Here is a 15,659-nt window from a genome sequence, read left to right on the forward strand (position 1 = left end):
TAGCTTTGTTGCTGTGGGTCTGTTTGGGTTTTGCTTTTTAAGCAGAACCTCAGTCTGTAAAGCAGGCCCCAGGAAAACTGGCAAAAGCCAAGTGTGGAGTGCTGAGTTCAGACCATCCCCCTCCTGTGAGTCCTGGGACACAGGCAGAGGCCTGGGGCACTCAAACATCCCTGAGGTGGGGCAAGTGACACAGTGCAGAGCTGGACAAGGCGGAGTCTCAATGACAGTTTTACCACTTTGCCACTAGACCTTGGCTTCACTGCCCAGCTTCTTCATACCTTAGTTTCCTCCTTTGCAAAGTCTAGCAAGGAATGCCTACCTCATGCATTTCTTATAATAATTAAATGACTTACAGATGTGGCCTATCTTTTACAAACATGGCTCGTAGTAGGAGTTTGGGCAATAGTGAGATTTCCCCTTTAATGTAAATAATCTTATTACCCACGAAATCCTAAGAACCCTGCCTCCAGGGGGCTTGGATTCGACATAAGTGCTTATTCTTAATAGTTTTCAATCGGCATGGAAACCAATTGTCCTCAATATCTGTGTGTATGTGCTAACAGTTCTAAAGCTCAATCCCGGGCATACACATGAGTCAAGAACTCGGTCAAAACCCAAGCAGACTTTTTTGTAGAAATCGGCACATCGATCCTAAACGGGATAGGCAAACACAAAAGAATTTAGAATAGATCAAAACTACTTAGCAAAGGAAAAGACTACATTGGAGAACTTAAAACTACCTGACTTCAGGATTTGTTCTAGAACTCCTGGTGCAAAGAGAGATGAAGAGATCAATGAAATGGAACATTGAATTCAAAATCAGAGCCCCACATTTACAGCCAGTGATTTTCCCCAAAGGTGCAGAGGCAATTAGCTCTTGAAAAGATCATCTATGAACTTGTTCTGGGTGGACAGAGTTCTGCCTAAGCACAAGAAACCCGAAGGTCCTAATAGTTACTGCACAGCTTAACCTTTTAATTTACTTGTACCTTGGAGTCAATCATGTTTAGGATCTACAGAGAAAGTAATGGCATTCTTCAAGAAATGCACCCCCAAAATAAAGTATCCTACAGGATAATGATGCTTGACCCCTAATGTAATTCCACTGTCCTCCAGACGTGTGTTCTGAACTGTTCCTCTGGTCAAGAATTTGGAGCTGACTGACTCATCCACACCTTATTCCCCATCCCCACAGAGACCATAACAGCGTGCCATATGCATTACAAGATGTCTGGCTAGCATTTAAAGCATGGGCTGTGGCCACGAAACAGAGCAATGCTGAATGACCACACACAGGGTCTGAGGCTCTGACCACGTCCCCTCAGCTCTGTCTGCAAACCACCCCAGCTAAATGAAAGCTTCCTTTCTGCCTGTGCATGTCAAACATGTTCCAGAGGAAGAGTCTCACCACTTGTTCCCCTCAGCTCCTGCGGAAAGAATTCTTCACTTCTCACAGAGCTCCTTGCTTAAGGAGGACAGCCAAGTGAACCACAGTCAGAGGTATTGCTGATGGTAACTTTATGCTTCAGAGCAGAGCCATGGTGACAACAAAAACTCTGTCAAGCACCAAGGTCAAGTAGAAGCCAAGTGACCCAGGAGAGAAAAATGATTCTAACTATCCAGTTAAGTCATTTGACGGCATTTTCTACTACATCATGCTCTGAATCCTGGCTACCCTTTGCTTTTTCTCCATGAAATAACAAATAATGCATGAACATCTTTCCATAAGAATGGTCTCTGGCTCATCATCATGTCCCTGGCTGGCCATCCTCTGTTTAGGTAGCAGAGGACTCTTTGGAGGCTTCTGCTTAGTGATAAGGAATACAAGCTACAAAAAACTGCTCAAGTTCACATCCCGGCAACCCCAGGCCACTCATTTAATCTCAATTAGCCTTGGTTTCCTCCTCTGTAATAGTACCTGCCTCCTGGAGTGATTGTGGGGGATAAATGAGATCGTAAGACAAATCCCAAAACACAGTGTCTGACACCCAGTTAACACTCAAATATTAGAATCATTTTCGATATCGTTATCACCGTCATTGTTATTACTATGGTAATAAAATAGCCCATTCCTCAAAATGCAATTGTCAATGTTGGAGAGTCACCAGGGAGAGGCTCCTGACATGGAGCCAGAATCCAAAGTAAAATGGAGGCACTTGAGAACTTTCTAATGTACTACAGACCAGGGGCAGCTGACCTGAAAAGGCCATTGGCTGCATGCTGCATCTTCATCACAGAGATGCAGTGAGGAAATGCACCAATGTCCAAGATGCTGAAATGCAGCAGATAAAATTTTATAGCTGAGCAAAGGCAAGTGAAGACAGAGAGCTGGTGTCTATGAAGTCAAGGGAGAACAGGAAATAGAGGGCAAAGCAGAAGGAAGCTTCAGAATGGAAATGAATAGGAAATACAGAGCAAGGAGAGCTGAGGATCTGGGTCCCCAAAGTGTGCAGTCTAGAATGTGAGGGCTGGGAGAAACGCAATGCGTTGGAAGAGGTACAGGTAGGCAAAAGGAAGTGGCACCACCAGCTAAGGTGACCCCTTCTGCATACATCTTTACAGATGAAGACCAAGGAAAGAAAATTAATAGATCCAAGATTTCTAGGATTGAATCTCAAAGCACAACAAGTCAAGTAGGTAACCCCCCAGAAGAGCAGCACCTTGATCAAAAACCAAGATAAGAGTTTCAGCAACCAATAACAAAGGTTTTCCCCAAATCTAAACCAGGTGACAGTGGAGACAGAGAAGAGACATCATCTTTGGGCTGGCAAAGGAATAAAGACTGAAGACAATGTGGGGAAGTCGGACTGTTCAGGGAGCGCTTTATATTCTAAAGCTCAGCAGAGAATCAGTAAGAAAATAACATGGAAGCCATTTCCCAATGGCACATACTCTATCTCCCAGATCTCCTGTGCCTCAGTAATCAACAGTTTGGCTGGACCTAAAGAATGTGTGTGTGTGTGTGCACACTCCTGTGATCATATCTGACAAGACAGAGGATAGAGATGCTACCAGAAAGGCAAGGAAGTGTCAAGGAGAAAAACAAGTTCCCCTGGTTACACCTTAAAGATGTTGCCCTTGGTGTATAAGATGGAAAACCTTACCTGCCAGGCTGCATGGGACATAAAACACCTCTGTGTTTTGTTATAAACATGCAGTTCTTTCCCTCATTTTTCAGAGAAATAAAAATTTGATTTTGAAAACGAATTGCTCTCTTCCACAGACATCAGAGCAAGGAGAGCTCCTTTTGCTGGAAATGGGGGCATGACCTTGGTAGAGCTCTCTCAGCCCCGTCTTATGGCCATATCTCCATCTGCCTTGGAGATTCCTCAATCCTCAGAAAAATTCAATTTTATTTAGGCTACAATCAAAAAGGATGAGTAAGGTAGATTTGTAAGTTGCACAGAGATTTCATTCTAAGCCCAAAAGAAAAAATTTTTGGAATTAACCATACACCATGTCCTCCCCTCCTCCCCAGCCCAACCCTCATTAATGTTGATAGACAAGGGAATTTAATAGATCATGATTCTGGGATGATGGAACCTTCCCTTGTTGTGACCTGGGGTGCCAGACAGACGCCTTCCCTCCCAGCATGCCATGGGACCTCACCTTCACTTCCTTCTCTTGCCCTCAGTTACCTCCTCTGTCTTCAGCTTGCCAAACAAGTCTGGTTTGGCATAAGGAGATTTGGCCACCAGCAAAGAATTGTGTGATGTTACTTTACGTCCACTTCTGTTCTTCCTCTAAAGTGCCACAGGGCCTTAGGAGGGGGAATTCATTCTATCCCTTTTCATGTCTATGATATTTTAGTCTCTAATCTCCATCATGTGAGCATCACACACAAGAACCAGCAAAGGAATTAAGGAATTGAACCAAGAGTCCAAGCAGTCCCCAGGAACCCACCCAGGAAGGCTCGCTCAGAGGAGCGTATCCACCTCCTGGACTGTTCTTAGGGACCTGTTTTCTCTTCAGATGCACAGATGTAAGTATCTCTTCTGAGCCTCAATAGCTAATCCCCACAGATACTGACTAAGGTAGGAAGGAGTTAAAGATGGGCAAAGAAGTCCTCTGATGGAGGTTCTAACCTGTTTCCTTACTACCAAACCAGGTGGTTCCTCAAAAGTAAGCTTGGAGATAAAGCATGGAGACGATCCAGCTTAGGGAGGGCTCGATCACATTGTGAGGAGTGGAGCAGGCAATAAGCCATCAGCCAGGCCTGATCAGACTCCAGGAAGCGTGAAGAGGCCTCATGACAAACTGCAGTGACCTCGCATCCTGTGGTCGGTCCCATCTTCCTCCACCGTTTGACAAGCCCTAGTGCAGATACCACCCAGCCTTTCTGCAGATCTCGGGCCAATTTCCGTCAAAGGCTAAAAGAAAACCTGTGTGAAAAGAACAACTGTGATGACCTTTTAGAGAGTGGAAACTAGGGAGGGAGCAAATGAGAATGAAAGAAAGCAAGAAAAAGAGAAAGGGTGTGTGTGTTTTCCTTAAGGCTGGGAAGGGACCCAAGGAGCCTGGAGATGTAATGGGATATGGTTACAGATTACAAAAGTTCTGCTACAGCTGTAATAGCCTTTCACAAAGGCATGGCCCTCCAGAGAGCCATATTTCATCTCTGCTTTCCCCACCACATAAGACAGGGTGAGGAGCTGAAAGGCGAGATTGGAAACTCATGCAGGAGCCGAGCAAGCCCTGACATCCCCGGGACCCTCCCATCAAACCCAAACGGACTGGGCCCAAATGCTCTTGTCATAACAGGCTTTGGATTGCATCCCTGTCATCTGTTTATTTATTATTTCTTTCTCCCCACACTCTCTTTTTTGGAGATGCACTGCCTAGCAACCCACAGTCTACTTCTAAACAGCCGTGCACACAATGGTACCCTTGCACTGGGAGACACAGGGAGACACTGGGAGACACTGGGAGACATGGGGATCATATCTGAGCGTCTCCCATGGCCTTGCTAGCACCAACAGATCATTTGCTTGAAAGAGTCAGTTCCCAGAATTTGTGTTAGTCAGAGTTGTACAGGCAGTGCCTGTGACTGTCACTGGCTCCCCAGGAGACAGAGGAAGGGCACGTCTCTGCTTGATGGTAGGCAGATAGAGGCAGTGGTACCGGGGTAAAGGTCACCTCCATGTGGTCCACTCAGTCTCAACGTTTCCCCCAATGTCCTCTGAGAGTGACCGCCCTCCTAGTTCTAGAATAACCACTTTTCTGAATCTCTTTGAAGTTTTAGTGGTCATTTGTGGATACAGAAGTTTAGTCTTGACCATAAAACTTGACATGTCTCTCCACACTCTTTTCATCTACAAGTCCCTTTCACCCCTTTTGTTTCCTTATAACTTATCTGCTGAAGAATCTAGAGCATTTGAACAGGGGCTTTGACACTGGGCAATTGGAGAAAAGAGAGGGAGGGAGGGGGAGAGAGGGAGAGTGAGAGAGAGAGAGAGAAATAGGGTGAGTTCCTGCTCTGACTTCCCTCAGAGTTCATTTTCAGGAGATATCAGGGAGAGGAAAATTGTATGAATCCATTGAAATGGTCATTAGGATGGTCAAGGGAGCATTTTGGAGATGTGTGACAATGCAGTCCAGGCTCTAAAGTCCCTTTTCCCCCTGTCACTTTGCTGGCAGGGCTACATGAACACGTGTGCCTGGGGGGTCACTGGTCGATCCTTCACCCCCAACACATTGGGACCACGGGCTTCAAGCTGGAGTCATAGATAGAAAAGTTACTGCAACCTCCAAAGTGAAAAGCCCTCAGCTTTATCCCCATTCAGATCAGTCTGACAAAACAAAACCAAGCGGGTAACCAGAGAGGCCGGGGGAGCAGCAGCACCTGCCTGTCCTTCCGGTGTCACTGGTTTGCTCAGCTCAAAAGCTTTCCTTCCCTGCTCTGGGTCTCAGTTTCTCTCCTTGGCAGCAGGCAGATGTGAGCATCCATCCTGTAGCAGCAAGTGGTCACACGTGTTTGCAGAGCCCGACTCCCCTGGGGAGGAAGGCACCTGTGTCAACAGAGTGGGAGAGAGATGTGCTTGTCAGATGCTCCCGGAAAGGCACCCAGAGGCTGCAGCCCCGATGATGCCTCTGGCAACAGTGCGGGCTCTGTTTGCCCAGCTGTGCTCTCACCTTCCCTGTGCTACACCAGCCTCTGCCCCACCCGCTTTTTTCTACTGGGGGACCCTGGCCAGGCCTCAGTAGGCAGCAGTGACTCCCTTTGGGAGCTCCAGTGGGAAAGAAACTCAGTTTGATGGTAAAAACTCAAAAAAAAAAAAAAAAAAAAAAAAAAACACAGTGAGGTTTCTGAATGCCTCACCAGCTCAGTCCTATGTGCATCCACTTGGGAGGAGGGAGCTGGGGCAGGGGTTGGTCCATGGAATTCCAAGCCAGCCCTGAGTTTGCCAGCACGCTTGGGGGTAGTGATCCTAGCCCTTTCTCCTGACTACAACCTGCCAAGGAGCTCAGGTCAATAAAGAGGAGTCCCTCAGTTTCACTTTTAACTCATATAAATGTTCATATGTGTATTCAGCTAAGAGAAATAACCACCCCTCATTCAGTCTCTGTAAGCTGCCACTTGGAAAGTACAAAAGGGGAATCTGCATTTCCTTCAGCCGCTCAGAACTGCTTCTCTTTCAAACTGTGAGTATTGGCCCAAGATGTTATTCTACTCATTCCATGGGATCCCAAACTCAGACTGACAGAACATATTTCAATAGGTTCAGAAGCCCAGCTTGTCTCTAAAATTAGAGACAATCACTGTTGCTTCAGTCAAAACCCTTGAAGTAACTGGCCTGCAAGATGTCTTTTTAAGGAATCTTCAAGACTATCTCTGGCCAGGCATGGTGGCACATTCCTATAACCCCAGCAACTCAGGAGACTTCAACGGGAAGATTACAAGATCCAGACCAGCCCAGGCAACTTTGCAAGAACTTGTTTCAAAATAAAAAAGGACCAGGGATGGAGCTCAGTGGTAGAGCACCCTGGGTTCAATCCCCAGTACCACACAAATTTTAAAAATAAATAAATTGATGAGTATCTCTGATGACATACTGTCCCGTCTGCCTGGCCTGGCCTGTAATTTGTCCCTTGCCAGCAATCACTTCCATTGACTGCTCACACTGTGGATCCAGCTACTTGGTAAAAACTCAGGATAGCCAGGAGTTCCCAGGTCAGGTATCTGTTCCTGTGGGCCACCTGACAGTGGAGACAATGGGTGTCAAGCCTTTGGAGAGTGGACATTAGCTAGGAAAGGGTTTCTGATGGTGTTAATAGAGATCTACTTAATCAGGGGCAGAGGGAGGTTATGAGATTTTGGAGTAAGGAAGGAGGGTGACCTGTGGATCCCTTGATAGGAGAGGATGGAGTGTGGAAAAGAGAAAGGATATTCCAGCAAAAGAACTTGGCCTTCAAAGTCTTGCTCTGATCATTGCTGACTCCAGACCAGCCATGCCTCCTAGAGATCCTACCAGCTCTGGTCTAGAGGCATATGGAAGTCTGCCATCTTCTGGGTGCCTAAGAGCAAGAGGCAGACCCTTGGCATAAGTGGTACAAAGATACAGTGAACCATAGCCAGTGTCAGCCAGTGACACAGAGCTAAAGGCCAAGGTGCAGTCAACTAAACTATGAGAGTTGTCCAGGACTTGCTCAGTGGGACACATCCAGACGTTCAACACTATAAGCTTCGAAATGTTCATGGAGCTGATGTCATATACAAATTAACCAAATATCCATTCTCTCTATTCCAGTTCCCTGCCCCTCCTTGTCTGGCCCCTTTTGGTTTTCTTTCCTTCCAATCTCTCCCCACAGCTTTCTGGATTGTCTTCTCTGTAACGCTGTTCCATGTTGCTGCAGGCTGCCTGCGTGGGTTTTCATGGTCTTTCCCTTTTCATTCCTGTTTTTCCTGCTGTTGGTCTTGGTTGGGCTCAGCCCTTGACCTTCCGTCATTTCTTGACATTTTCCAATGCTTCCTCTGAGGTGTCACTTTCCCCTCCATACCCTCTACCCTTTGCAAATCTCTTTCTCAACGTCTGAAGTGAATGAGCAACCCCAGGCAGCAAAGCAGCTCCTGGGGTGATGGCAAGAGCCAGCAGCCAGGAGAGAAGCTGAGTTCCTCCACTGGCAACCTTGCAGCCTGGCCAGGAGAAGGACTAGAAAGAAGGATTTTGTTTTTTTCAATTTATAGAAACTAAAAATTAGGTAAAATAATAGAGGAGATAAAATTACAAGGGGTGAGAGAAAATAAAGATGGAAAGGGGAGAAAGCAAAAGGATTTATGAATGTATAGATCCAGCAAGTCAAATCTCTCTTTTTAAAAGAGAAAAAAAAAAAAAGAAAAGAAGTCATCTGTCCAAGCCTTGACATCCATCTTCAAGGCTAAATTCAGAGCAGATGTTCCTATACCCTGTTCAGCGGACAGCTCAGACAGGCCTTTGATATGATCGATCACAGCTGAAATTTGGACCTTGTCCTACCCATCAAGGGCGTGAGTTGTGGATCCCTTTTTCTTTGAAAAGCGGCGTGACCTCTCTTTGCCTGGTAATATTGAGAGGGCGTAAGCACTGGGACTTCTGGGAGACTTGCCAGTGGGAGGAGCCCAGAGAGAGACTTCAAGACCATCAACCTTCCCATTTGCCTAAGCTCTTTGGTAAACTGGAAAATGGGTGTGGTATTTTGAGCTTAAGAAAGCAAAGACCCCCATTCTTCCCTTAGCAAGAGGTGCACTTTGACACTCTACTGGGTTGAACAGCATCCCCCTACCAAAATTTACCTTCACTCAGAACGTGTGAATAGGACCCTATTTAGAAACAGGGTCTTTGTAGATATAATCAAGTTAAAATGAGGTCATACTGGATTAGGTTGGGCCCTCAATCCAACATGACTGGTGTCCTTATAGGAGGGAAATTTAGTCAGAAAGACACAGACACATGGAAAGAAATGCACACGAAGACACAGGCAGAGATGGGAGGGATGGAGCTAGAAGCCAAGGGACACCAGGGAGGCCAGCAGCCACCAGCAGCTGGAAGAGACAAAGAAGGATTCTCCCTGAGAGACTTCAGAGGAAAGCTGTCCCTACCAGCACCTTTCAGATTTCTGGCCTCCAGAATCGAGAGAGAACAAATTCAGCTGATCTGAGCTACCCAGTTTGTGGTACTTTTCTACGGCAGCCCTGGGAAACGAATATGGTGTTCATTGTCTCAGTGATGACCAAAGATAGAGGGGCATTAGACTTGCCTGGCCTTTGTCTGCAGCAGTTTCTGGCTGTACCTAGGCCAAAGCCTCTGGAGTCTACCATGCCATCATTCTGTGCTGGGAGACCTCCTGACTGCCTCCCCCCACCGCCTTGCCTTTCATTAAACACACACTTAGGGGGGATTGCCCGACAGTGCGTCTGTTGCCTTTTAGCGCTTGTGTTTTATTTCGGTTTCTTATAAATATAGAAACCCATTTGGAGAGAAGCCTGCCTTGGCAAGCAGACGTTTGGCAGTTCTGACAGTTTTGCATATCTCTCCAATGAGTTATGAGCGGATGGGGACTGGGGACTGGGCCTCGGCCACTGCTCCCCTGAGCCCTGTGGGCCTCCCAAAGAAAGTGACCCAGAAGTTCCCCCCAACCTCCCTTTCTTTTCCAAGAACAGCCACTTGGCCAGAGCCTGAGGAGAAAAGAGAGGGTATCACATACACCCCCAAGCTCCCTGCTCCTCAGTTATGGTGGAGTTTCCAAGCTGTTCTTTGTTCATAAGAAAATTTCTGGGAAAATCTCCTGGCTTAGACTGATCCAGGGCTACTGGTTCACAACTAGAAGGAAGGCTCAGGCCAGACATGTGCTGGGAATGCTACCTGGAGGCTGGAGAGAATTTACAGGTGAGAGCAGGAGAGAGTCCAGCCACCTAAGCCCCGGAGTGGGCCTGGCCAACCAAGAAGTAGAACACTGTCTTGGGTTTATAGTGGATCATTCTTCTTCTCCCTATAGTAGCTCTCACTCTCCCAAGCTCCCAGAAAAGGACTTCTCCTGCAAGCAATAATCAGGGCTGGGAAATGCCAGCACTGTTTCTCTATTCCAGGCACAGACTCCTAGAACAGCAGGGCTGGAAAGAACTGGGGGCCCTGGGGGCCAGTGGTCTCCAAACCAGGGTGTGTGCACTGCAGGAATTGAGCAAGATAGTCCACTGGGGCGTGGGGAGAAAATATTGAATCTTCCAGCTCTATTTGATTTTGTTTTTAAAAAATAAAAAAAGAATTTCATTAAGAGTTAAGACAAGGATAGATAGTAATAAATCTGTTTGTCAATAAGCATATATTATATTTGACTCTCTTAAAATTAATTTTAGTAATGCACAATGATTATATATATATAAATTCTACCATTCTAGTCCAGAGGTTTTCAAAGAATGTCCCAGAGGGAGTGGAGAGGGGGGCTTGGGCAAGTGAGAAGTCTATTTATTCCCTTCTGGGCCTTATTGGGCAATTCAGCTGTGTTTCTATATGTTCTGCACCCTGAACTTCTGCATTATGATCTGTGGGAGGAAAGGGGTCTACAAAAATAAGTTGAACAAAATGACTGAGCTATTTCAGCTCTCTTATTTTTTCAGATGGGAAAACTAAAGGCCAGAGGAAAAGTGATTGCCCCAAGTCACACATGTCACTGGGGCCAGGGCCAAGGTGACAACCCCTCTCCTAAATCCTAGTTCACTGTGTTTTGTGCCAGAGCCCTGGGTCCTCCAGAGAATGCTGGAGGACTCATGAGTGACCTTACATAACCAAGCTGAACCAGGAGACAGACAGACGAGACAGAGCCTCTCTCCCAGCCTCATGCACAATCTTAGAATGGGGCCTTGGCCACTCGACCTGTTCAAACTTAACTTTACTGCCCATCCAGGACACTTGCTGGGAGCGGAGGCAACCTTAGCATCTTCTCCTCTTGGCTGAGTATTCAAAAGCACCTGCTAACTGCTTGATCTCTTCACTGATCCCAAGAATATTCTTCACGACTGGTCAGAAGTGGGGCTGCGTGTTCCTGGAACCCCAGAACACAATAGAGGCATGCAGATTAAAAACCTCAAATAGACCTTTGTATGAATATGTTGATTTCAAACAGGAAAACACCAATATTGATCTGAATTCAGGCCCCAGGAGTCACATAAAGTAATTTGTTTCATTTTAAGACCATCACGTCTTGTCTGTTGATCTCTCCTCCCTCTCCTTTGCCAGAACTTGTTGCTACCAGTCCCTAGCTCACAGGTGCTCACAAATTCTTTGATTTTAGTGAGTTTGAGATGGGTGTTTTTTTGTCAGCTTTTGCACTATTGTGACCAAAAAACCTGACAAGAACAATTTTAGAGGAGGAAAAATTTATTTGGTACTCATGGTTTTAGAGGTCTCAGTCCATAGACGGCTGACCTCATTGCTCTGGGCCCAAGTTGAAGCAGAACATCATGGTGGAAGTGTGTGGAGGAGGAAAGCAACACAGGACATGACAATCAGACACCCAAGAGAAAGCCTTACATACCAGAGACAAAATATATACACCAAGGAAGGTGGGGACCCACCTTCTCCAGCCACACCCTACTTAGTTACCACCCAATTAAACCCCATCAGTGACTTAACACACTGATTAGGTCAAGGTTCTCATAAACCAACCTTTTTCCTCTAAACTTTCTTGCATTATCTCACACATGAGCTTTTGGGGGACACTTCATATCTAAACCATAACAATGGGCAAGGATCTTTGGGAGATTGAGAGACTGGGAAGACAGTTTGTTTACCTTTAAGGGAAATGTTTTTCAGATTATGGAAACAACATCAAGAGAACACAACCAACAAGGCAGAACTGCAGAATGTTGTTGCTGAATGAGTGACACAGGGACTGAGACTGGTTTCTTTCTCAATCCCATTCCTTAATGGTAGGGAATGTGTCTTAAATTGATATGTCTAGAGTTTGGCAAATACTAGATGCTTAATAAATGTTCAGCAAGTGAACGTCGATTCAACCAGTGAATGAACAAATGGATAAATGAATTCTTAGACGGATAAACACAACAATGAGAAGAGAGGGGAGCTCATTTTGAGTAATCCAGGTAACTCCATGTGCAGGAAGAGTTTTGAAGTGTCTAGAATGAGAAAAAAAGGAGAGAGTTTGTTTCAGATGGTGAAAAGGCACAGAGCAGAAGGGCTGGAACTAGAGAACCACTCTGCTGGCATTGGGTGCCAGCTTGATGGGCTGAACTGCAGACCTTGGCAGCATAACAAGGATTCGTCAACAAACAAACAAACAAAACAGGATCCGACCGGGAAAGCAACGTTATAGCAAAGTGAGTTGGGGGGATGTGAAGTGTGGGTTAGGGAAGGGAGCAAGGGATGGGACTCCTCTTCCTGATTAGCCTCCCTGATCTGCAGTCTGACTCAACCAGGGCCAGCTAAGTGAACAGAGCCTGAGACATGATCCTCAGCACCCTGCCACAGGCCCAGGGCTCAGCTTCCCTTGCTCTCCAAGTTTTCCGAGTGGTTTCATTATTACATGGTGGCTAGATCATCCTACTAAAACGGATCAACTTAATTTTTAAAATAAATTAACCAAAAATGCTGGGGTTTTTTGTTTGTCTTTTATTTTTCCCAACTGACTTGCCTTCCAATTAAGTCGGCTCTGACAATTAACCCTGGCTAATCCAAGCTTGGAGAAACTCTCCACGCCCTCTCCTTCCTTTTTCCAGTGTCACTGCTCAGCTCTGGTTCCATCTTTGATGGCTTCTCTCTATCTCTGCCTACCTCTCTGTTTCTTTGGCTCTGAACTGTGCCTTCTCCGTAGAATAGGGCTCTGCTGTGCACATTGAGCAACAGCCAGTGTTCCTCAACCCTGCAATCTCACGTCCCCATTGGGAGTCGCTTTGGACATGTCAGAAAATCCTGGTCCAGAAACATGAATCATAGTCACTGTTTTCTCAAGGTCTCTAAGCAATTTCAGCTGAACTAAGGGTCTTGAACATACCCCATCACTTCCAAGTAATGTTCTCTGAAGGTACATAAACCCACCAAAAGGAATCTCTCCAAAGAAACCTGTTTAACTTGGCCACTCTACCCATATCTTTCACCTATTTTTGCTATTGGTGATAAATATTCCATTTCTTTTTCTCCTGATACCATGCTAAATCAGGAGACTTATGTGAACAATGTATCTTTGCAGCATTAGTTCCATGTAGCCTTCGGTATAAGGCTTTGTGCTGAGCACAGTGAGTGTATATATATATGTACTGTTTGGATTTGAGAGATCATCTTGTACATCGCTACCTAACTTCAGGTATCTTAAAGGCAGGGGTTATGTCAATTTATCTTTGTAGTATGGGCACTTGACATTAACTATGGCTTCAACAAGTGTCTATTAAATAAATTAATTAACCAGTGATTATTCTAAGATGTAGCACACTTAACTCAATTGCTTTGGTTTCAACCTTGATCTCTACCACTTTTGCCCAAGGCCAATGAGGCTCTCCACACTCTTCTCACCTGACTCCTTAGCACATCATTGACTTTCCTCCATTACATGGTAGATTAAAGAAGGTCATTAGTTCTTTGTCACTATTCCCAGGAAAAAGTAGGACCTCTCTTCTCTCTGTATCGGAGATGGGCATACAGCTTCAACACAGAAAATATAACAGAAGTGACACAATTCCAGTTTAGGCCCAACCTTTAGGACTGAGGGCTCCATCTTGGTCTACCAGAACCCTGAACTGATATCCCAGCTACTACACTGGAATAGCCATATGAAGAAGCTCTGAGATGAGATGGAAAGAAAGAAAATCCCAGAAGAGCCCCACCTACTAACTGTCCCCATCAAGGTGGCAGGCATAGCAGATAACAACCACTGACTGAGCTGGGAACAGCCCAGGCAACATGGAGAAGCCATAAGAGGACAGTCCACTTGACACCCCAACTGAGCTCCCGGCCACGGCAGCATCAACTGCCAGCCATATGAAGGCACCATTCTGACGACCAGCTCACTACCACCAGATAACTGCAGCCCTGGCTAATATCTGCCTACAACTGCATGAGCAAGCCCAAGCAAGAACTTCCCAGCTGAGGCCAGTCCACACCCAGCACTGTGAACTACAATGATTTTGTTTTAAGTCGCTGAGTTTCAAGACAGTTTGTTACACAGCAGCGGGTAACCAGAACACTGTAGGCAATAAAAGTTGAATCAAGGGGCAGGGATTGTATATTGGCCTTTTCTTGGAAGTTTCTCAGATGCTTCATAGAGGGATGTGCCCATGGTGAAGGGAGAATGCAGCTTCTCATTCCATAGACAGGGGCACCAAAAATAAATAGGACCTCCTCTGCACGGGGGATACGAATAACTTCACGCAAGCACAAATGGCAAGCTTCTGCCACCTGCCTTCATGGTATCTCCATCCTGGGGAAGAATGTGGACAACTACCTCATCTCCCCCTCTGCCTCCCAATATAACTGCTCCCTGAATTTATCCTGACAAAGAACTCTCCACTGTAAATTTCTCCACCTCCTGCTCCTCCTCCTCCTCCTTTCTCTTCTTCTTCCTCTTTTTCCTCCTTCTCCTCCTCCTCCTCCTCCTCCCTCTCCTCCTCTTCCTCCCCCTTCTCTTCTTCTCCAAGGAAAGGACACCTGGTAGCTTCCTTTGGCAGTGCCTCTCAGTAGCTCATAAATCTTAATTAGAATATCCTAACAGGTCTTTCCCTTCAATTTCTCCAAATGCAATTTCAGCCCTTTCTTCTTGAGTCCTCTTCTTGCTTTTTGCCTTTATTTTCCTAAATGTGGAGGAGTATAGAAGGAAAAACGACACCGAAACTCCATTTTTTCTTTCACAGATGTAAAAGGCTCTGCCCCGGCATCCCTTTGTGGAAGCTAGAATACTATCATTCAGGAACATCCTAATTTATTGATCTGGAAAATGCAATATAAAACCACCTGCTCTGCTTACTTGGATGAGTTGATTCAAAGATCAAGATGAAAATGAACAAAGGAAAGCATTGCACAGGCTCTAAGTCTCGCTACAAATACAGCTTCCTGGGTTGGACTGGCTGTTGGATTAATAAAGCTCACAGAGAGAGTACATTATTCTATCTACCCTGAGGCAGGGGTATGGAAGGGTTGGGAGGTGATGGCTAAGGGCTATGGTATTTCTTTAGAGAGTAATGAAAATGTTCTAAATTGCGGTACCACCCAGCTCTGTGTACGTAGTAGAAGCCAATGACTTGTACATTCAAATGAGAGAATTGTCTATATCAATTATATCTTGATACAGCTGTGAAAGCAAAGAGGGAAGAAAGGAATCTCAAAGATTCTGTCTCTTGTCTGTATTTATATCAATCTTCCTTTTGGGGGCCTCTGTCATTTGTCATCCCTGAGCCCATGGACCTCTGGGATCCCAGAGCCTTGGCCCCTGTCTTCAGTACATGTACCATTTGATATTGGGTTCTTTCCATAGAGAAAGTGGTCCTCTACCAAGACCAGAGAGCAAGAGAAAAAAATGGACTAAACCTGTCCACCGACAATGTGGTGTTCGTCTGAGGTGTCACACTATGAGGTGGATTATCACTTCTAGAGTAGGTAGCTGAAACAGGACTTGTATAGCAGATGTGGTGGACGAGGGACTGTAGCTCTTGCCGATGGGAAATAAGAGAAATAAGAGAA

Source organism: Marmota flaviventris, chromosome 11, assembly GCF_047511675.1.
Source record: "Marmota flaviventris isolate mMarFla1 chromosome 11, mMarFla1.hap1, whole genome shotgun sequence".
Lineage (NCBI taxonomy): Eukaryota > Metazoa > Chordata > Mammalia > Rodentia > Sciuridae > Marmota > Marmota flaviventris.